The sequence below is a fragment of the Oncorhynchus nerka genome, linkage group LG12, assembly GCF_034236695.1.
Source record: "Oncorhynchus nerka isolate Pitt River linkage group LG12, Oner_Uvic_2.0, whole genome shotgun sequence".
Lineage (NCBI taxonomy): Eukaryota > Metazoa > Chordata > Actinopteri > Salmoniformes > Salmonidae > Oncorhynchus > Oncorhynchus nerka.
The window spans coordinates 8,169,613-8,194,520 of NC_088407.1; positions in this window are offsets into that span (position 1 = coordinate 8,169,613).

Below are 24,908 nucleotides of genomic sequence, written 5' to 3' on the forward strand. Positions count from 1 at the left end.
GTATTTCACTATGCTACCACCAGTATTTCACTATGCTACCACCAGTATTTCACTATGCTACCACCAGTATTTCACTATGCTACCACCAGTATTTCACTATGCTACCAGTATTTCACTATGCTACCACCAGTATTTCACTATTCTACCAGTACTTCACTATGCTACCAGTATTTCACTATGCCACCACCAGTATTTCACTATGCTACCACCAGTATTTCACTATGCTACCAGTATTTCACTATGCTACCACCAGTATTTCACTATGCTACCAGTATTTCACTATGCTACCACCAGTATTTCACTATGCTACCACCAGTATTTCACTATGCTACCACCAGTATTTCACTATGCTACCACCAGTATTTCACTATGCTACCAGTATTTCACTACCAGTATTTCACTATGCTACCACCAGTATTTCACTATGCTACCACCAGTATTTCACTATGCTACCACCAGTATTTCACTATTCTACCAGTATTTCACTATGCTACCAGTATTTCACTATGCTACCACCAGTATTTCACTATGCTACCACCAGTATTTCACTATGCTACCAGTATTTCACTATGCTACCACCAGTATTTCACTATGCTACCACCAGTATTTCACTATGCTACCACCAGTATTTCACTATGCTACCACCAGTATTTCACTATTCTACCAGTATTTCACTATGCTACCACCAGTATTTCACTATGCTACCACCAGTATTTCACTATGCTACCACCAGTATTTCACTATGCTACCAGTATTTCACTATGTATTTCACTATTTCACTATGCTACCAGTATTTCACTATGCTACCACCAGTATTTCACTATGCTACCACCAGTATTTCACTATGCTACCACCAGTATTTTCACTATGCTACCACCAGTATTTCACTATGCTACCACCAGTATTTCACTATGCTACACCAGTATTTCACTATATTTCACTATGCTACCAGTATTTCACTATGCTACCAGTATTTCACTATGCTACCACCAGTATTTCACTATGCTACCACCATGTACCAGTTTTCACTATGCTACCACCAGTATTTCACTATGCTACCACCAGTATTTCACTATGCTACCACCAGTATTTCACTATGCTACCACCAGTATTTCACTATGCTACCACCAGTATTTCACTATGCTACCACCAGTATTTCACTATGCTACCAGTATTTCACTATGCTACCACCAGTATTTCACTATGCTACCACCAGTATTTCACTATGCTACCAGTATTTCACTATGCTACCACCAGTATTTCACTATGCTACCACCAGTATTTCACTATGCTACTACCAGTATTTCACTATGCTACCAGTATTTCACTATGCTACCACCAGTATTTCACTATGCTACCACCAGTATTTCACTATGCTACCAGTATTTCACTATGCTACCACCAGTATTTCACTATGCTACCACCAGTATTTCACTATGCTACCACCAGTATTTCACTATGCTACCACCAGTATTTCACTATGCTACCACCAGTATTTCACTATGCTACCAGTATTTCACTATGCTACCAGTATTTCACTATGCTACCACCAGTATTTCACTATGCTACCACCAGTATTTCACTATGCTACCACCAGTATTTCACTATGCTACCAGTATTTCACTATGCTACCACCAGTATTTCACTATGCTACCAGTATTTCACTATGCTACCAGTATTTCACTATGCTACCACCAGTATTTCACTATGCTACCACCAGTATTTCACTATGCTACCACCAGTATTTCACTATGCTACCACCAGTATTTCACTATGCTACCACCAGTATTTCACTATGCTACCACCAGTATTTCACTATGCTACTATGCTACCACCAGTATTTCACTATGCTACCACCAGTATTTCACTATGCTACCAGTATTTCACTATGCTACCACCAGTATTTCACTATGCTACCACCAGTATTTCACTATGCTACCACCAGTATTTCACTATGCTACCAGTATTTCACTATGCTACCACCAGTATTTCACTATTCTACCACCAGTATTTCACTATGCTACCACCAGTATTTCACTATGCTACCACACTATGCTACCACCAGTTTCACTATGCTACCACCAGTATTTCACTATTCTACCAGTATTTCACTATGCTACCAGTATTTCACTATGCTACCACCAGTATTTCACTATGCTACCACCAGTATTTCACTATGCTACCACCAGTATTTCACTATGCTACCACCAGTATTTCACTATGCTACCACCAGTATTTCACTATGCTACCACCAGTATTTCACTATGCTACCAGTATTTCACTATGCTACCACCAGTATTTCACTATGCTACCACCAGTATTTCACTATGCTACCACCAGTATTTCACTATGCTACCACCAGTATTTCACTATGCTACCACCAGTATTTCACTATGCTACCACCAGTATTTCACTATGCTACCACCAGTATTTCACTATGCTACCAGTATTTCACTATGCTACCACCAGTATTTCACTATGCTACCACCAGTATTTCACTATGCTACCACCAGTATTTCACTATGCTACCACCAGTATTTCACTATGCTACCACCAGTATTTCACTATGCTACCAGTATTTCACTATGCTACCACCAGTATTTCACTATGCTACCACCAGTATTTCACTATGCTACCATCAGTATTTCACTATGCTACTACCAGTATTTCACTATGCTACCAGTATTTCACTATGCTACCACCAGTATTTCACTATTCTACCAGTGTTTCACTATGCTACCACCAGTATTTCACTATGCTACCAGTATTTCACTATGCTACCACCAGTATTTCACTATGCTACCACCAGTATTTCACTATGCTACCAGTATTTCACTATGCTACCAGTATTTCACTATGCTACCACCAGTATTTCACTATGCTACCAGTATTTCACTATGCTACCACCAGTATTTCACTATGCTACCACCAGTATTTCACTATGCTACCACCAGTATTTCACTATGCTACCAGTATTTCACTATGCTACCAGTATTTCACTATGCTACCACCAGTATTTCACTATGCTACCACTATGCTACCACCAGTATTTCACTATGCTACCAGTATTTCACAGTATATTTCACTATGCTACCACCAGTATTTCACTATGCTACCACCAGTATTTCACTATGCTACCAGTATTTCACTATGCTACCACCAGTATTTCACTATGCTACCACCAGTATTTCACTATGCTATGCTACCACCAGTATTTCACTATGCTACCACCAGTATTTCACTATGCTACCACCAGTATTTCACTATGCTACCAGTATTTCACTATGCTATTTTCACTATGCTACCACCAGTATTTCACTATGCTACCACCAGTATTTCACTATGCTACCACCAGTATTTCACTATGCTACCACCAGTATTTCACTATGCTACTACCAGTATTTCACTATGCTACCACCAGTATTTCACTATGCTACCACCAGTATTTCACTATGCTACCAGTATTTCACTATGCTACCAGTATTTCACTATGCTACCACCAGTATTTCACTATGCTACCACCAGTATTTCACTATTCTACCAGTATTTCACTATGCTACCAGTATTTCACTATGCTACCACCAGTATTTCACTATGCTACCAGTATTTCACTATGCTATATTTCACTATGCTACCAGTATTTCACAGTATTTCACTATGCTACCACCAGTATTTCACTATGCTACCACCAGTATTTCACTATGCTACCACCAGTATTTCACTATGCTACCACCAGTATTTCACTATGCTACCAGTATTTCACACTATGCTACCACCAGTATTTCACTATGCTACCACCAGTATTTCACTATGCTACCACCAGTATTTCACTATGCTACCAGTATTTCACTATGCTACCACCAGTATTTCACTATGCTACCACCAGTATTTCACTATGCTACTACCAGTATTTCACTATGCTACCAGTATTTCACTATGCTACCACCAGTATTTCACTATGCTACCACCAGTATTTCACTATGCTACCACCAGTATTTCACTATGCTACCAGTATTTCCAGTATTTCACTATGCTACCACCAGTATTTCACTATGCTACCACCAGTATTTCACTATGCTACCAGTATTTCACTATGCTACCACCAGTATTTCACTATGCTACCACCAGTATTTCACTATGCTACCAGTATTTCACTATGCTACCACCAGTATTTCACTATGCTACCACCAGTATTTCACTATGCTACCACCAGTATTTCACTATGCTACCAGTATTTCACTATGCTACCACCAGTATTTCACTATGCTACCAGTATTTCACTATGCTACCACCAGTATTTCACTATGCTACCACCAGTATTTCACTATGCTACCACCAGTATTTCACTATGCTACCACCAGTATTTCACTATGCTACCACACAGTATTTCACTATGCTACCACCAGTATTTCACTATGCTACCACCAGTATTTCACTATGCTACCACCAGTATTTCACTATGCTACCAGTATTTCACTATGCTACCACCAGTATTTCACTATGCTACCACCAGTATTTCACTATGCTACCACCAGTATTTCACTATGCTACCACCAGTATTTCACTATGCTACCACCAGTATTTCACTATGCTACCACCAGTATTTCACTATGCTACCAGTATTTCACTATGCTACCACCAGTATTTCACTATGCTACCACCAGTATTTCACTATGCTACCACCAGTATTTCACTATGCTACACACTACAGTATTTCACTATGCTACCACCAGTATTTCACTATGCTACCACCAGTATTTCACTATGCCAGTATTTCCACCAGTACCACCAGTATTTCACTATGCTACCACCAGTATTTCACTATGCTACCACCAGTATTTCACTATGCTACCACCAGTATTTCACTATGCTACCAGTATTTCACTATGCTACCACCAGTATTTCACTATGCTATTTCACTATGCTACCACCAGTATTTCACTATGCTACCAGTATTTCACTATGCTACCACCAGTATTTCACTATGCTACCACCAGTATTTCACTATGCTACCACCAGTATTTCACTATTCTACCAGTATTTCACTATGCTACCAGTATTTCACTATGCTACCACCAGTACTATGCTACCACCAGTATTTCACTATGCTTTCACTACCACCAGTATTTCACTATGCTACCACCAGTATTTCACTATGCTACCACCAGTATTTCACTATGCTACCAGTATTTCAGTATTTCACTATGCTACCACCAGTATTTCACTATGCTACCAGTATTTCACTATATTTCACTACTATGCTACCACCAGTATTTCACTATGCTACCACCAGTATTTCACTATGCTACCACCAGTATTTCCACCAGTATTTCACTATGCTACCAGTATTTCACTATGCTACCAGTATTTCACTATGCTACCACCAGTATTTCACTATGCTACCACCAGTATTTCACTATGCTACCACCAGTATTTCACTATGCTACCACCAGTATTTCACTATTCTACCAGTATTTCACTATGCTACCACCAGTATTTCACTATGCTACCACCAGTATTTCACTATGCTACCACCAGTATTTCACTATGCTACCACCAGTATTTCACTATGCTACCACCAGTATTTCACTATGCTACCAGTATTTCAGTATTTCACTATGCTACCACCAGTATTTCACTATGCTACCAGTATTTCACTATGCTACCACCAGTATTTCACTATGCTACCAGTATTTCACTATGCTACCAGTATTTCACTATGCTACCACCAGTATTTCACTATGCTACCACCAGTATTTCACTATGCTACCACCAGTATTTCACTATGCTACCACCAGTATTTCACTATGCTACCACCAGTATTTCACTATGCTACCACCAGTATTTCACTATGCTACCACCAGTATTTCACTATTCTACCAGTATTTCACTATGCTACCACCAGTATTTCACTATTCTACCAGTATTTCACTACACCACCAGTATTTCACTATGCTACCAGTATTTCACTATGCTACCACCAGTATTTCACTATGCTACCAGTATTTCACTATGCTACCAGTATTTCACTATGCTACCACCAGTATTTCACTATACCACCAGTATTTCACTATGCTACCAGTATTTCACTATGCTACCAGTATTTCACTATGCTACCACCAGTATTTCACTTATTTCACTATGCTACCACCAGTATTTCACTAGTATTTCACTATTCCACCAGTATTTCACTATGCTACCACCAGTATTTCACTATGCTACCACCAGTATTTCACTATGCTACCAGTATTTCACTATGCTACCACCAGTATTTCACTATGCTACCAGTATTTCACTATGCTACCACCAGTATTTCACTATGCTACCACCAGTATTTCACTATGCTACCAGTATTTCACTATGCTACCACCAGTATTTCACTATGCTACCACCAGTATTTCACTATGCTATTTCACTACCAGTATTTCACTATGCTACTATGCTACCAGTATTTCACTATGCTACCACCAGTATTTCACTATGCTACCACCAGTATTTCACTACACCACCAGTATTTCACTATGCTACCACCAGTATTTCACTATGCTACCACCAGTATTTCACTATGCTACCACCAGTATTTCACTATGCTACCACCAGTATTTCACTATGCTACTACCAGTATTTCACTATGCTACCAGTATTTCACTATGCTACCACCAGTATTTCACTATGCTACCACCAGTATTTCACTATGCTACCACCAGTATTTCACTATGCTACCAGTATTTCACTATGCTACCACCAGTTTTCACTATGCTACCAGTATTTCACTATGCTACCACCAGTATTTCACTATGCTACCACCAGTATTTCACTATGCTACCACCAGTATTTCACTATGCTACCACCAGTATTTCACTATGCTACCACCAGTATTTCACTATGCTACCACCAGTATTTCACTATTCTACCAGTATTTCACTATGCTACCACCAGTTCACTATGCTACCACCAGTATTTCACTATGCTACCACCAGTATTTCACTATGCTACCACCAGTATTTCACTATGCTACCACCAGTATTTCACTATGCTACCACCAGTATTTCACTATGCTACCACCAGTATTTCACTATGCTATTTCACTATGCTACCAGTATTTCACTATGCTACCACACTATGCTACCAGTTTTCACTATGCTACCACCAGTATTTCACTATGCCACCAGTATTTCACATGCTACCCAGTATTTCACTATGCTACCAGTATTTCACTATGCTACCACCAGTATTTCACTATGCTACCAGTATTTCACTATGCTACCACCAGTATTTCACTATGCTACCACCAGTATTTCACTATGCTACCACCAGTATTTCACTATTCTACCAGTATTTCACTATGCTACCAGTATTTCACTATGCTACCACCAGTATTTCACTATGCTACCACCAGTATTTCACTATGCTACCACCAGTATTTCACTATGCTACCACCAGTGCTACCACCAGTATTTCACTATGCTACCACCAGTATTTCACTATGCTACCACCAGTATTTCACTATGCTACCACCAGTATTTCACTATGCTATTTCACACTACCAGTATTTCACTATGCTACCACCAGTATTTCACTATGCTACCACCAGTATTTCACTATGCTACCACCAGTATTTCACTATGCTACCACACAGTATTTCACTATGCTACCACCAGTATTTCACTATGCTACCACCAGTATTTCACTATGCTACCACCAGTATTTCACTATGCTACCACCAGTATTTCTATGCTACCACCAGTATTTCACTATGCTACCACCAGTATTTCACTATGCTACCACCAGTATTTCACTATTCTACCAGTATTTCACTATGCTACCAGTATTTCACTATGCTACCACCAGTATTTCACTATGCTACCACCAGTATTTCACTATGCTACCACCAGTATTTCACTATGCTACCACCAGTATTTCACTATGCTACCAGTATTTCACTATGCTACCACCAGTATTTCACTATGCTACCACCAGTATTTCACTATGCTACCAGTATTTCACTATGCTACCAGTATTTCACTATGCTACCACCAGTATTTCACTATTCTACCAGTATTTCACTATGCTACCAGTATTTCACTATTCTACCAGTATTTCACTATGCTACCACCAGTATTTCACTATGCTACCACCAGTATTTCACTATGCTACCACCAGTATTTCACTATGCTACCAGTATTTCACTATGCTACCACCAGTATTTCACTATGCTACCACCAGTATTTCACTATTCTACCAGTATTTCACTATGCTACCAGTATTTCATTTCCACCAGTATTTCACTACCCACCAGTATTTCACTATGTATTTCACTATGCTACCAGTATTTCACTATGCTACCACCAGTATTTCACTATGCTACCACCAGTATTTCACTATGCTACCACCAGTATTTCACTATGCTACTATGCTACCAGTATTTCACTATGCTACCACCAGTATTTCACTATGCTACCACCAGTATTTCACTATGCTACCACCAGTATTTCACTATGCTACCACCAGTATTTCACTATGCTACCACCAGTATTTCACTATGCTACCACCAGTATTTCACTATGCTACCACCAGTATTTCACTATGCTACCACCAGTATTTCACTATGCTACCACCAGTATTTCACTATGCTACCAGTATTTCACTATGCTACCACCAGTATTTCACTATGCTACCACCAGTATTTCACTATGCTACCAGTATTTCACTATGCTACCACCAGTATTTCACTATGCTACCAGTATTTCACTATGCTACCAGTATTTCACTATGCTACCACCAGTATTTCACTATGCTACCACCAGTATTTCACTATGCTACCAGTATTTCACTATGCTACCAGTATTTCACTATGCTACCACCAGTATTTCACTATGCTACCAGTATTTCACTATGCTACCACCAGTATTTCACTATGCTACCACCAGTATTTCACTATGCTACCAGTATTTCACTATGCTACCACCAGTATTTCACTATGCTACCAGTATTTCACTATGCTACCACCAGTATTTCACTATGCTACCAGTATTTCACTATGCTACACTATGCTACCAGTATTTCCAGTATTTCACTATGCTACCACCAGTATTTCACTATGCTACCACCAGTATTTCACTATTCTACCAGTATTTCACTATGCTACCACCAGTATTTCACTATGCTACCACCAGTATTTCACTATGCTACCAGTATTTCACTATGCTACCACCAGTATTTCACTATGCTACCACCAGTATTTCACTATGCTACCACCAGTATTTCACTATGCTACCACCAGTATTTCACTATGCTACCAGTATTTCACTATGCTACCACCAGTATTTCACTATGCTACCACCAGTATTTCACTATGCTACACTATTCTACCAGTATTTCACTATGCTACCACCAGTATTTCACTATGCTACCACCAGTATTTCACTATTCTGCCAGTATTTCACTATGCTACCAGTATTTCACTATGCTACCACCAGTATTTCACTATGCTACCACCAGTATTTCACTATGCTACCAGTATTTCACTATGCTACCACCAGTATTTCACTATGCTACCACCAGTATTTCACTATGCTACCACCAGTATTTCACTATGCTACCACCAGTATTTCACTATGCTATGCTACCAGTATTTCACTATGCTACAGTATTTCACTATGCTACCACCAGTATTTCACTATGCTACCACCAGTATTTCACTATGCTACCACCAGTATTTCACTGCTACTACCAGTATTTCACTATGCTACCACCAGTATTTCACTATGCTACCACCAGTATTTCACTATGCTACCACCAGTATTTCACTATGCTACCACCAGTATTTCACTATGCTACCACCAGTATTTCACTATGCTACCAGTATTTCACTATGCTACCACCAGTATTTCACTATGCTACCAGTATTTCACTATGCTACCAGTATTTCACTATGCTACCACCAGTATTTCACTATGCTACCAGTATTTCACTATGCTACCACCAGTATTTCACTATGCTACCACCAGTATTTCACTATGCTACCACCAGTATTTCACTATTCTACCAGTATTTCACTATGCTACCAGTATTTCACTATGCTACCACCAGTATTTCACTATGCTACCACCAGTATTTCACTATGCTACCACCAGTATTTCACTATGCTACCACCAGTATTTCACTATGCTACCAGTATTTCACTATGCTACCACCAGTATTTCACTATGCTACCACCAGTATTTCACTACACCACCAGTATTTCACTATGCTACCAGTATTTCACTATGCTACCACCAGTATTTCACTATGCTACCACCAGTATTTCACTATGCTACCACCAGTATTTCACTATTCTACCAGTATTTCACTATGCTACCAGTATTTCACTATGCTACCACCAGTATTACCACCAGTATTTCACTATGCTACCACCAGTATTTCACTATGCTACCACCAGTATTTCACTATGCTACCACGAGTATTTCACTATTCTACCAGTGTTTCACTATGCTACCACCAGTATTTCACTATGCTACCACCAGTATTTCACTATGCTACCAGTATTTCACTATGCTACCAGTATTTCACTATGCTACCACCAGTATTTCACTATTCTACCAGTATTTCACTATGCTACCAGTATTTCACTATGCTACCACCAGTATTTCACTATGCTACCAGTATTTCACTATGCTACCACCAGTATTTCACTATGCTACCACCAGTATTTCACTATGCTACCACCAGTATTTCACTATGCTACCATTTCACTATGCTACCAGTATTTCACTATGCTACCACCAGTATTTCACTATGCTACCACCAGTATTTCACTATGCTACCACCAGTATTTCACTATGCTACCACCAGTATTTCACTATGCTACCACCAGTATTTCACTATGCTACCACCAGTATTTCACTATGCTACCAGTATTTCACTATGCTACGTATTTCACTATGCTACCACCAGTATTTCACGATGCTACCACCAGTATTTCACTATGCTACCAGGATTTCACTATGTTACCACCAGTATTTCACTATGCTACCACCAGTATTTCACTATGCTACCACCAGTATTTCACTATGCTACCACCAGTATTTCACTATGCTACCAGTATTTCACAGTATTTCACTATGCTACCACCAGTATTTCACTATGCTACCACCAGTATTTCACTATGCTACCACCAGTATTTCACTATGCTACCAGTATTTCACTATGCTACACCAGTATTTCACTATGCTACCACCAGTATTTCACTATGCTACCAGTATTTCACTATGCTACCACACAGTATTTCACTATGCTACCACCAGTATTTCACTATGCTACCACCAGTATTTCACTATGCTACCAGTATTTCACTATGCTACCAGTTTTTCACTATGCTACCACCAGTATTTCACTATGCTACCACCAGTATTTCACTATGCTACCACCAGTATTTCACTATGCTACCAGTATTTCACTATGCTACCACCAGTATTTCACTATGCTACCACCAGTATTTCACATGCTACAGTACCAGTATTTCACTATGCTACCACCAGTATTTCACTATTACTACCAGTATTTCACTATGCTACCACCAGTATTTCACTATGCTACCACCAGTATTTCACTATGCTACCACCAGTATTTCACTATGCTACCACCAGTATTTCACTATGCTACCACCAGTATTTCACTATTTCTACCAGTATTTCACTATGCTACCACCAGTGCTACCACCAGTATTTCACTATGCTACCACCAGTATTTCACTATGCTACCATTTCACTAGTATTTCACTATGCTACCACCAGTATTTCACTATGCTACACCAGTATTTCACTATGCTACCACCAGTATTTCACTATGCTACCACCAGTATTTCACTATGCTACCACCAGTATTTCACTATGCTACCAGTATTTCACTATGCTACCACCAGTATTTCACTATGCTACCACCAGTATTTCACTATGCTACCAGTATTTCACTATGCTACCACCAGTATTTCACTATGCTACCACCAGTATTTCACTATGCTACCACCAGTATTTCACTATGCTACCAGTATTTCACTATGCTACCACCAGTATTTCACTATGCTACCACCAGTATTTCACTATGCTACCACCAGTATTTCACTATTCTACCAGTATTTCACTATGCTACCACCAGTATTTCACTATGCTACCACCAGTATTTCACTATGCTACCAGTATTTCACTATGCTACCAGTATTTCACTATGCTACCAGTATTTCACTATGCTACCACCAGTATTTCACTATGCTACCACCAGTATTTCACTATTCTACCAGGATTTCACTATGTTACCACCAGTATTTCACTATGCTACCACCAGTATTTCACTATGCTACCACCAGTATTTCACTATGCTACCACCAGTATTTCACTATGCTACCAGTATTTCACTATGCTACCACCAGTATTTCACTATGCTACCACCAGTATTTCACTATGCTACCACCAGTATTTCACTATGCTACCACCAGTATTTCACTATGCTACCACCAGTATTTCACTATGCTACCACCAGTATTTCACTATGCTACCACCAGTATTTCACTATGCTACCAGTATTTCACTATGCTACCACCAGTATTTCACTATGCTACCACCAGTATTTCACTATGCTACCAGTATTTCACTATGCTACCACCAGTATTTCACTATGCTACCACCAGTATTTCACTATTCTACCAGTATTTCACTATGCTACCAGTATTTCACTATGCTACCAGTATTTCACTATGCTACCACCAGTATTTCACTATGCTACCACCAGTATTTCACTATGCTACCAGTATTTCACTATGCTACCACCAGTATTTCACTATGCTACCACCAGTATTTCACTATGCTACCACCAGTATTTCACTATGCTACCAGTATTTCACTATGCTACACATGCTACCAGTATTTCACTATGCTACCACCAGTATTTCACTATGCTACCACCAGTATTTCACTATGCTACCACCAGTATTTCACTATGCTACCACCAGTATTTCACTATGCTACCACCAGTATTTCACTATGCTACCACCAGTATTTCACTATGCTACCACCAGTATTTCACTATGCTACCACCAGTATTTCACTATGCTACCACCAGTATTTCACTATGCTACCAGTATTTCACTATGCTACCACCAGTATTTCACTATGCTACCACCAGTATGCTACAGTATTTCACTATGCTACCACCAGTATTTCACTATTCTACCAGTATTTCACTATGCTACCAGTATTTCACTATGCTACCACCAGTATTTCACTACACCACCAGTATTTCACTACACCACCAGTATTTCACTATGCTACCAGTATTTCACTATGCTACCACCAGTATTTCACTATGCTACCACCAGTATTTCACTATGCTACCACCAGTATTTCACTATGCTACCACCAGTATTTCACTATGCTACCACCAGTATTTCACTATGCTACCAGTATTTCACTATGCTACCAGTATTTCACTATGCTACCACCAGTATTTCACTATGCTACCACCAGTATTTCACTATGCTACCACCAGTATTTCACTATGCTACCACCAGTATTTCACTATGCTACCACCAGTATTTCACTATGCTACCACCAGTATTTCACTATGCTACCACCAGTTTTCACTATGCTACCACCAGTATTTCACTATGCTACCACCAGTATTTCACTATGCTACCACCAGTATTTCACTATTCTACCAGTATTTCACTATGCTACCACCAGTATTTCACTATGCTACCACCAGTATTTCACTATGCTACCACCAGTATTTCACTATGCTACCAGTATTTCACTATGCTACCAGTATTTCACTATGCTACCACCAGTATTTCACTATGCTACCACCAGTATTTCACTATGCTACCAGTATTTCACTATGCTACCACCAGTATTTCACTATGCACCATGCTACCACCAGTATTTCACTATGCTACCACCAGTATTTCACTATGCTACCACCAGTATTTCACTATGCTACCAGTATTTCAGTATTTCACCACACTATGCTACCAGTATTTCACTATGCTACCACCAGTATTTCACTATGCTACCACCAGTATTTCACTATGCTACCACCAGTATTTCACTATGCTACCACCAGTATTTCACTATGCTACTACCAGTATTTCACTATTACCAGTATTTCACTATGCTACCAGTATTTCACTATGCTACCACCAGTATTTCACTATGCTACCAGTATTTCACTATGCTACCACCAGTATTTCACTATGCTACCACCAGTATTTCACTATGCTACCACCAGTATTTCACTATGCTACCACCAGTATTTCACTATGCTACCAGTATTTCACTATGCTACCACCAGTATTTCACTATGCTACCACCAGTATTTCACTATGCTACCAGTATTTCACTATGCTACCAGTATTTCACTATGCTACCACCAGTATTTCACTATGCTACCACCAGTATTTCACTATGCTACCACCAGTATTTCACTATGCTACCACCAGTATTTCACTATGCTACCACCAGTATTTCACTATGCTACCACCAGTATTTCACTATGCTACCAGGATTTCACTATGTTACCACCAGTATTTCACTATGCTACCACCAGTATTTCACTATGCTACCACCAGTATTTCACTATGCTACCACCAGTATTTCACTATGCTACCACCAGTATTTCACTATTCTACCAGTATTTCACTATGCTACCACCAGTATTTCACTATGCTACCACCAGTATTTCACTATGCTACCACCAGTATTTCACTATGCTACCAGTATTTCACTATGCTACCACCAGTATTTCACTATGCTACCAGTATTTCACTAGTATTTCACTATGCTACCAGTATTTCACTATGCTACCACCAGTATTTCACTATGCTACCACCAGTATTTCACTATGCTACCACCAGTATTTCACTACACCACCAGTATTTCACTATGCTACCACCAGTATTTCACTATGCTACCAGTATTTCACTATGCTACCACCAGTATTTCACTATGCTACCACCAGTATTTCACTATGCTACCACCAGTATTTCACTATGCTACCACCAGTATTTCACTATGCTACCAGTATTTCACTATGCTACCAGTATTTCACTATGCTACCACCAGTATTTCACTATGCTACCACCAGTATTTCACTATGCTACCACCAGTATTTCACTATGCTACCACCAGTATTTCACTATGCTACCAGTATTTCACTATTCTACCAGTATTTCACTATGCTACCACCAGTATTTCACTATGCTACCACCAGTATTTCACTATGCTACCACCAGTATTTCACTATGCTACCAGTATTTCACTATGCTATTCTACCAGTATTTCACTATGCTACCAGTATTTCACTATGCTACCACCAGTATTTCACTATGCTACCAGTATTTCACTATGCTACCAGTATTTCACTATGCTACCACCAGTATTTCACTATGCTACCACCAGTATTTCACTATGCTACCAGTATTTCACTATGCTACCAGTATTTCACTATGCTACCACCAGTATTTCACTATGCTACCACCAGTATTTCACTATGCTACCACCAGTATTTCACTATGCTACCAGTATTTCACTATGCTACCAGTATTTCACTATGCTACCACCAGTATTTCACTATGCTACCAGTATTTCACTATGCTACCAGTATTTCACTATGCTACCACCAGTATTTCACTATTCTACCAGTATTTCACTATGCTACCAGTATTTCACTATGCTACCACCAGTATTTCACTATGCTACCACCAGTATTTCACTATGCTACCACCAGTATTTCACTATGCTACCAGTATTTCACTATGCTACCACCAGTATTTCACTATGCTACCAGTATTTCACTATGCTACCAGTTTTCACTATGCTACCACCAGTATTTCACTATGCTACCACCAGTATTTCACTATGCTACCAGTATTTCACTATGCTACCAGTATTTCACTATGTATTTCACTATGCTACCACCAGTATTTCACTATGCTACCACCAGTATTTCACTATGCTACCACCAGTATTTCACTATGCTACCACCAGTATTTCACTATGCTACCACCAGTATTTCACTATGCTACCACCAGTATTTCACTATGCTACCACCAGTATTTCACTATGCTACCACCAGTATTTCACTATGCTACCACCAGTATTTCACTATGCTACCAGTATTTCACTATGCTACCACCAGTATTTCACTATGCTACCACCAGTATTTCACTATGCTACCACCAGTATTTCACTATGCTACCACCAGTATTTCACTATGCTACCAGTATTTCACTATGCTACCACCAGTATTTCACTATGCTACCACCAGTATTTCACTATGCTACCAGTATTTCACTATGCTACCACCAGTATTTCACTATGCTACCAGTATTTCACTATGCTACCAGTATTTCACTATGCTACCACCAGTATTTCACTATGCTACCACCAGTATTTCACTATGCTACCACCAGTATTTCACTATGCTACCACCAGTATTTCACTATGCTACCACCAGTATTTCACTATGCTACCACCAGTATTTCACTATGCTACCACCAGTATTTCACTATGCTACCACCAGTATTTCACTATGCTACCAGTATTTCACTATGCTACCAGTATTTCACTATGCTACCACCAGTATTTCACTATGCTACCACCAGTATTTCACTATGCTACCACCAGTATTTCACTATGCTACCACCAGTATTTCACTATGCTACCACCAGTATTTCACTATGCTACCAGTATTTCACTATGCTACCACCAGTATTTCACTATTCTACCAGTATTTCACTATGCTACCAGTATTTCACTATGCTACCACCAGTATTTCACTATGCTACCACCAGTATTTCACTATGCTACCAGTATTTCACTATGCTACCACCAGTATTTCACTATGCTACCACCAGTATTTCACTATGCTACCACCAGTATTTCACTATGCTACCAGTATTTCACTATGCTACCAGTATTTCACTATGCTACCACCAGTATTTCACTATGCTACCACCAGTATTTCACTATGCTACCACCAGTATTTCACTATGCTACCACCAGTATTTCACTATGCTACCACCAGTATTTCACTATGCTACCACCAGTATTTCACTATGCTACCACCAGTATTTCACTATGTATTTCACTATGCTACCAGTATTTCACTATGCTACCACCAGTATTTCACTATGCTACCACCAGTATTTCACTATGCTACCACCAGTATTTCACTATGCTACCACCAGTATTTCACTATGCTACCAGTATTTCACTATGCTACCACCAGTATTTCACTATGCTACCACCAGTATTTCACTATGCTACCACCAGTATTTCACTATTCTACCAGTATTTCACTATGCTACCACCAGTATTTCACTATGCTACCACCAGTATTTCACTATGCTACCAGTATTTCACTATGCTACCAGTATTTCACTATGCTACCACCAGTATTTCACTATGCTACCACCAGTATTTCACTATGCTACCACCAGTATTTCACTATGCTACCACCAGTATTTCACTATGCTACCACCAGTATTTCACTATTCTACCAGTATTTCACTATGCTACCAGTATTTCACTATGCTACCACCAGTATTTCACTATGCTACCACCAGTATTTCACTATGCTACCAGTATTTCACTATGCTACCAGTATTTCACTATGCTACCACCAGTATTTCACTATGCTACCAGTATTTCACTATGCTACCACCAGTATTTCACTATGCTACCAGTATTTCACTATGCTACCACCAGTATTTCACTATTCTACCAGTATTTCACTATGCTACCAGTATTTCACTATGCTACCAGTATTTCACTATGCTACCACCAGTATTTCACTATGCTACCACCAGTATTTCACTATGCTACCACCAGTATTTCACTATGCTACCACCAGTATTTCACTATGCTACCACCAGTTTCACTTTCACCAGTATGCTACCACCAGTATTTCACTATGCTACCACCAGGATTTCACTATGCTACCACCAGTATTTCACTATGCTACCACCAGTATTTCACTATGCTACCACCAGTATTTCACTATTCTACCAGGATTTCACTATGTTACCACCAGTATTTCACTATGCTACCACCAGTATTTCACTATGCTACCACCAGTATTTCACTATGCTACCAGTATTTCACTATGCTACCACCAGTATTTCACTATGCTACCAGTATTTCACTATGCTACCACCAGTATTTCACTATGCTACCACCAGTATTTCACTATGCTACCACCAGTATTTCACTATGCTACCAGTATTTCACTATGCTACCAGTATTTCACTATGCTACCACCAGTATTTCACTATGCTACCACCAGTATTTCACTATGCTACCACCAGTATTTCACTATGCTACCACCAGTATTTCACTATGCTACCACCAGTATTTCACTATGCTACCACCAGTATTTCACTATGCTACCAGTATTTCACTATGCTACCAGTATTTCACTATGCTACCACCAGTATTTCACTATGCTACCACCAGTATTTCACTATGCTACCACCAGTATTTCACTATGCTACCACCAGTATTTCACCAGTATTTCACTATGCTACCACCAGTATTTCACTATGCTACCACCAGTATTTCACTATGCTACCACCAGTATTTCACTATGCTACCAGTATTTCACTATGCTACCACCAGTATTTCACTATGCTACCACCAGTATTTCACTATGCTACCAGTATTTCACTATGCTACCAGTATTTCACTATGCTACCACCAGTATTTCACTATGCTACCACCAGTATTTCACTATGCTACCAGTATTTCACTATGCTACCACCAGTATTTCACTATGCTACCAGTATTTCACTATGCTACCAGTATTTCACTATGCTACCACCAGTATTTCACTATGCTACCACCAGTATTTCACTATTCTGCCAGTATTTCACTATTCTACCAGTATTTCACTATGCTACCAGTATTTCACTATGCTACCACCAGTATTTCACTATGCTACCAGTATTTCACTATGCTACCACCAGTATTTCACTATGCTACCACCAGTATTTCACTATGCTACCAGTATTTCACTATGCTACCAGTATTTCACTATGCTACCACCAGTATTTCACTATGCTACCACCAGTATTTCACTATGCTACCACCAGTATTTCACTATGCTACCACCAGTATTTCACTATGCTACCACCAGTATTTCACTATGCTACCAGTATTTCACTATGCTACCACCAGTATTTCACTATGCTACCACCAGTATTTCACTATGCTACCACCAGTATTTCACTATGCTACCAGTATTTCACTATGCTACCACCAGTATTTCACTATGCTACCACCAGTATTTCACTATGCTACCACCAGTATTTCACTATGCTACCACCAGTATTTCACTATGCTACCACCAGTATTTCACTATGCTACCACCAGTATTTCACTATTCTACCACCAGTATTTCACTATGCTACCAGTATTTCACTATGCTACCACCAGTATTTCACTATGCTACCACCAGTATTTCACTATGCTACCACCAGTATTTCACTATGCTACCACCAGTATTTCACTATGCTACCACCAGTATTTCACTATTCTACCACCAGTATTTCACTATGCTACCACCAGTATTTCACTATGCTACCAGTATTTCACTATGCTACCACCAGTATTTCACTATGCTACCACCAGTATTTCACTATGCTACCACCAGTATTTCACTATGTATTTCACTATGCTACCACCAGTATTTCACTATGCTACCAGTATTTCACTATGCTACCACCAGTATTTCACTATGCTACCACCAGTATTTCACTATGCTACCACCAGTATTTCACTATGCTACCACCAGTATTTCACTATGCTACCACCAGTATTTCACTATGCTACCACCAGTATTTCACTATGCTACCACCAGTTTTCACTATGCTACCACCAGTATTTCACTATGCTACCACCAGTATTTCACTATGCTACCACCAGTATTTCACTATGCTACCAGTATTTCACTATGCTACCACCAGTATTTCACTATGCTACCACCAGTATTTCACTATGCTACCACCAGTATTTCACTATGCTACCACCAGTATTTCACTATTCTACCAGTATTTCACTATGCTACCAGTATTTCACTATGCTACCACCAGTATTTCACTATGCTACCACCAGTATTTCACTATGCTACCACCAGTATTTCACTATGCTACCAGTATTTCACTATGCTACCAGTATTTCACTATGCTACCAGTATTTCACTACACCACCAGTATTTCACTATGCTACCAGTATTTCACCAGTATTTCACTATGCTACCACACATGTATTTCACTATGCTACCACCAGTATTTCACTATGCTACCACCAGTATTTCACTATGCTACCAGTATTTCACTATGCTACCACCAGTATTTCACTATGCTACCACCAGTATTTCACTATGCTACCACCAGTATTTCACTATGCTACCACCAGTATTTCACTATGCTACCACCAGTATTTCACTATGCTACCAGTATTTCACTATGCTACCAGTATTTCACTATGCTACCACCAGTATTTCACTATGCTACCACCAGTATTTCACTATGCTACCACCAGTATTTCACTATGCTACCAGTATTTCACTATGCTACCACCAGTATTTCACTATGCTACCACCAGTATTTCACTATGCTACCAGTATTTCACTATGCTACCAGTATTTCACTATGCTACCACCAGTATTTCACTACACCACCAGTATTTCACTATGCTACCACCAGTATTTCACTATGCTACCACCAGTATTTCACTATGCTACCACCAGTATTTCACTGTTCTACCAGTATTTCACTATGCTACCAGTATTTCACTATGCTACCACCAGTATTTCACTATGCTACCACCAGGATTTCACTATGCTACCACCAGTATTTCACTATGCTACCACCAGTATTTCACTATTCTACCAGTATTTCACTATGCTACCACCAGTATTTCACTATGCTACCACCAGTATTTCACTATGCTACCAGTATTTCACTATGCTACCACCAGTATTTCACTATGCTACCACCAGTATTTCACTATGCTACCACCAGTATTTCACTATGCTACCAGTATTTCACTATGCTACCACCAGTATTTCACTACACCACCAGTATTTCACTATGCTACCACCAGTATTTCACTATTCTACCAGTATTTCACTATGCTACCAGTATTTCACTATGCTACCACCAGTATTTCACTATGCTACCAGTATTTCACTATGCTACCACCAGTATTTCACTATGCTACCACCAGTATTTCACTATGCTACCCAGTATTTCACTATGCTACCAGTATTTCACTATGCTACCAGTATTTCACTATGCTACCACCAGTATTTCACTATGCTACCACCAGTATTTCACTATGCTACCACCAGTATTTCACTATGCTACCAGTATTTCACTATGCTACCACCAGTATTTCACTATGCTACCACCAGTATTTCACTATTCTACCAGTATTTCACTATGCTACCAGTATTTCACTATGCTACCACCAGTATTTCACTATGCTACCACCAGTATTTCACTATGCTACCACCAGTATTTCACTATGCTATGCTACAGTATTTCATTTCACTATGCTACCACCAGTATTTCACTATGCTACCAGTATTTCACTATGCTACCACCAGTATTTCACTATGCTACCACCAGTATTTCACTATGCTACCAGTATTTCACTATGCTACCACCAGTATTTCACTATGCTACCACCAGTATTTCACTATGCTACCACCAGTATTTCACTATGCTACCACCAGTATTTCACCAGTATTTCACTATGCTACCACCAGTATTTCACTATGCTACCACCAGTATTTCACTATGCTACCACCAGTATTTCACTATGCTACCACCAGTATTTCACTATGCTACCACCAGTATTTCACTATGCTACCACCAGTATTTCACTATGCTACCACCAGTATTTCACTATGCTACCACCAGTATTTCACTATGTATTTCACTATGCTACCACCAGTATTTCACTATGCTACCACCAGTATTTCACTATGCTACCACCAGTATTTCACTATTCTACCAGTATTTCACTATGCTACCAGTATTTCACTATGCTACCACCAGTATTTCACTATGCTACCACCAGTATTTCACTATGCTACCACCAGTATTTCACTATGCTACCACCAGTATTTCACTATGCTACCACCAGTATTTCACTATGCTACCACCAGTATTTCACTATGCTACCAGTATTTCACTATGCTACCAGTATTTCACTATGCTACCACCAGTATTTCACTATGCTACACTATGCTACCACCAGTATTTCACTATGCTACCACCAGTATTTCACTATGCTACCAGTATTTCACTATGCTACCACCAGTATTTCACTATGCTACCACCAGTATTTCACTATGCTACCAGTATTTCACTATGTATTTCACTATGCTACCACCAGTATTTCACTATGCTACCACCAGTATTTCACTATGCTACCACCAGTATTTCACTATGCTACCACCAGTATTTCACTATGCTACCACCAGTATTTCACTATTCTACCAGTATTTCACTATGCTACCAGTATTTCACTATGCTACCACCAGTATTTCACTATGTTACCAACAGGATTTCACTATGCTACCGCTACCAGTATTTCACTATTCTACCAGTATTTCACTATGCTACCACCAGTATTTCACTATGCTACCACCAGTATTTCACTATTCTACCAGTATTTCACTATGCTACCAGTATTTCACTATGCTACCAGGATTTCACTATGTTACCACCAGTATTTCACTATGCTACCACCAGTATTTCACTATGCTACCACCAGTATTTCACTATTCTACCAGTATTTCACTATGCTACCAGTATTTCACTATGCTACCACCAGTATTTCACTATGCTACCACCAGTATTTCACTATGCTACCACCAGTATTTCACTATGCTACCAGTATTTCACTATGCTACCACCATTTCACTATGCTACCACCAGTATTTCACTATGCTACCACCAGTATTTCACTATGCTACCACCAGTATTTCACTATTCTACCAGTATTTCACTATGCTACCAGTATTTCCAGTATTTCACTATGCTACCACCAGTATTTCACTATGCTACCACCAGGATTTCACTATGCTACCACCAGTATTTCACTATGCTAGTATTTCACTATGCTACCACCAGTATTTCACTATGCTACCAGTTTCACTTTCCACCAGTATTTCACTATGCTACCACCAGTATTTCACTATGCTACCACCAGTATTTCACTATGCTACCAGTATTTCACTATGCTACCACCAGTATTTCACTATGCTACCACCAGTATTTCACTATGCTACCACCAGTATTTCACTATGCTACCACCAGTATTTCACTATTCTACCAGTATTTCACTATGCTACCAGTATTTCACTATGCTACCACCAGTATTTCACTATGCTACCACCAGTATTTCACTATGCTACCACCAGTATTTCACTATGCTACCACCAGTATTTCACTATGCTACCACCAGTATTTCACTATGCTACCACCAGTATTTCACTATGCTACCAGTATTTCACTATGCTACCACCAGTATTTCACTATGCTACCAGTATTTCACTATGCTACCACCAGTATTTCACTATGCTACCACCAGTATTTCACTATTCTACCAGTATTTCACTACACCACCAGTATTTCACTATGCTACCAGTATTTCACTATGTATTTCACTATGCTACCAGTATTTCACTATGCTACCACCAGTATTTCACACTATGCTACCAGTATTTCACTATGTTACCACCAGTATTTCACTATGCTACCAGTATTTCACTATGCTACCACCAGTATTTCACTATGCTACCAGCAGTATTTCACTATGTTACCACCAGTATTTCACTATGCTACCAGTATTTCACTATGCTACCACCAGTATTTCACTATGCTACCACCAGTATTTCACTATTCTACCAGTATTTCACTATGCTACCACCAGTATTTCACTATGCTACCACCAGTATTTCACTATTCTACCAGTATTTCACTATGCTACCAGTATTTCACTATGTTACCACCAGTATTTCACTATGCTACCAGTATTTCACTATGCTACCACCAGTATTTCACTATGCTACCACCAGTATTTCACTATGCTACCACCAGTATTTCACTATTCTACCAGTATTTCACTATGCTACCAGTATTTCACTATGCTACCACCAGTATTTCACTATGCTACCAGTATTTCACTATGCTACCACCAGTATTTCACTATGCTACCAGTATTTCACTATGCTACCACCAGTATTTCACTATGCTACCACCAGTATTTCACTATTCTACCAGTATTTCACTATGCTACCACCAGTATTTCACTATGTTACCAGTATTTCACTATGCTATCACCAGTATTTCACTATGCTACCAGTATTTCACTATGCTACCACCAGTATTTCACTATGCTACCAGTATTTCACTATGCTACCACCAGTATTTCACTATGCTACCACCAGTATTTCACTATGCTACCACCAGTATTTCACTACACCACCAGTATTTCACTATGCTACCAGTATTTCACTATGCTACCACCAGTATTTCACTATGCTACCAGTATTTCACTATGCTACCACCAGTATTTCACTATGCTACCACCAGTATTTCACTATGCTACCACCAGTATTTCACTATATTTCACTATGCTACCAGTATTTCACTATGCTACCACCAGTATTTCACTATGCTACCAGTATTTCACTATTCTGCTACCAGTATTTCACTATGCTACCAGTATTTCACTATGCTACCACCAGTATTTCACTATGCTACCACCAGTATTTCACTATTCTACCAGTATTTCACTACACCACCAGTATTTCACTATGCTACCAGTATTTCACTATGCTAC